This window comes from Canis aureus, chromosome 6 (assembly GCF_053574225.1).
Source record: "Canis aureus isolate CA01 chromosome 6, VMU_Caureus_v.1.0, whole genome shotgun sequence".
Lineage (NCBI taxonomy): Eukaryota > Metazoa > Chordata > Mammalia > Carnivora > Canidae > Canis > Canis aureus.
Genome location: NC_135616.1, coordinates 54609121 through 54611479, shown reverse-complemented (window position 1 = coordinate 54611479; position 2359 = coordinate 54609121). Strand labels below are relative to the sequence as shown.

The following is a 2359-nucleotide window of genomic DNA, read 5'->3' as shown; positions in this document are numbered from 1 at the left end:
ATCTTTAGTGCAGTTGTATCATTTAAGATTTTTTTTTTTTTTGCCATTTGGATAATTAAATATCTTATTCTTTACAAATTAATGGGTCATGATAACAAAATAGGTTTAAAAGCCAAACAATAAAAAAATGTAATGAATGGCCCTTAAATATATAAAAACAAGTGCAATCTCATAATTAGAGATACAAATTTCAATTGTACAGAGATATTTTTCATCTCTAAAAATTATTTAAAAGTAAAAATTATTGCAGTCATTGTTGAGGCTGAGGGCAACAGGCACTTGCATACTTTAGTAATGGTAATATAAATTAGAAAACTCTTATGCAGGGACATTTTTTGCAATTTTTAATAAATATACATATGAGCTTAGCTTAACAAATATGGAACACTTCAGGAATTTGCATGCCATTCTCATGCAGGGGCCAGGCTAATCTTCTCTCCTCCTTCCAATTTTAGTACATGTGCTGCTCTTACTGAGACAGATACATTTATCCTCATTATACAGCACAGGAAACCCAGACTCACAGAGGTTAAGTAATTTGACCAAAATTACACAATTACAAAACATCACAATTCTGGGTTTGTCTCTGAAATTGCATCAGCCCAATACCATAAGAATGTTATCCCATGCTTGTCAGAAGTCCTAATATTTAGTTACATATAAATTTGATGAAAAAAGAAAAATTAATAATTATTCAGTAATTGAACTTTCCTTGATAGCAGCAGTTGAAACAATGTGAAGGGGGTGGTTTTTATTTTTTATTTACTTATTTATTTTTTATTAAAAATATTTTATTTATTTATTTATTCATGAGAGACACACACAGAGAGAGGGAGAGGAGGGAGGCAAAGACACAGGCAGAGGGAGAAGCAGGCTCCATGCAGGGAGCCTGACGTGGGACTCGATCTCCTGGGTCTCCAGGATCACGCCCTGGGCTGAGGGCGGCACTAGACCGCTGAGCCACCCAGGTTGCCCAACCAAAAATCTTTAGTTGGTGGCAAGTCAATGTGGGAGAACGAGGAGACACAGCTGCCAGAAAAACGAATTTCTTATCAGTCTGCATTTCTAATGCAGGTACTTCAGAACTCAGGAGGCTGAGAGTTCTACAGATGCATCTGGCCAGGGTGCATCTGAAGTTTCAGATTTCACTCTAGGTGCCTTCTTTTGAGTGGCACTGGGGTGGGTTTAGAGAGGGTGACTGGGCCATGTCATATTGGCCCAACAGCCTGGGGATCATAAGTCCTATGAGCAACATGGATGATGCCATCCAATATTTCAAGGGTTTTGTGCAAGAGGGACTAGCCCTGTGTAGGCAGCATCATAAAAAAGAACCAGATACACTTGTTACAATAAAATAAAGAAATTTTGTAAAGATGCCAGGGAAGGACTGCATTTGTTACATGGAAAGCGGTGTATGCACCATTGATTGCTCTCCTTTCATTCTAAGAGAATGATTGTAAATTTGAGACAAAGAAAGGGGAAAAACAAGTCAAACTGCCTTGAAAGTTTAAAATGCTACCTAAGCTGGAGCATGTGTTTCTATTTGCCAGTAGCATTTCAAAAGCAAAATTTTCAAGGGCCAGAGATAAAATTTATCTTTCCACTAGATGCTTGTCCGGACTTTGCCATATTCAAGGACTGTGTTGTCCGTGATCATGAAGATAAAGCATTATGTTGATAGTTTATTAGGCTTACAATCCCAAAGCTAGATAGCCCCCCACCCCCAACCGTGACTTTTTTTTCCAGTAACTTTTTAAAGTTTTTATTTGTTTGTTTGATCTTGTTTCATTTTTGAGTCAGCAAAACATTCCCGTGGTTTAAAATTCAAAGAATAGACAAGGAAATACTATGAAATATCCTCTCCCTCTGCCAATTTCTGTCCTCCAGCCATTCAATTCTACTCCTCAGAGCCAACCAATGTTAACCAATAACCTCATTGTTTCATGCACACTTTACTCTTTACCCAATTTTTTCAATGTGAGAGTCTAGGAAACAAGGGTTTCCTGATTCTTTGGCTATGTGACCTGTAGGATGCTCTCTGCTACACAGGAAGGCATGAAAGACAATCCCAAGGGGTTAGGAACAAGTATTCCTCGAAAGAGCAAACATCTACCAATGGCTAATTGCACTATTCTGCACTTTACTGGCCAGGCAGTGAAATGCCTCGCCAAAGACTTTGCAAGGGGGAGATAACATTCTGTGAGAGTAAATATGGCTATTTTTCCTCCGACCAACTTCACCGACAAGGTCACACAATTGCATCATTGTCCCTGTCCAGAGAGCTGGGCAGTTGGTGCTACGGAAAATCGTATTGCTGATATCACTGGGGATTTATAGCAGAGAGTAACTCAAGCTTAAT

At 38.6% G+C, this 2359-nt stretch overlaps 1 pseudogene; it reads right to left on the bottom strand.

The window, feature by feature from the left end:
• Window positions 1-373: 373 nt before the first annotated feature.
• LOC144316592 (U6 spliceosomal RNA) lies at window positions 374-473 on the bottom strand (annotated as a pseudogene).
• Between the last annotated feature and the right edge of the window lie 1886 nt (window positions 474-2359).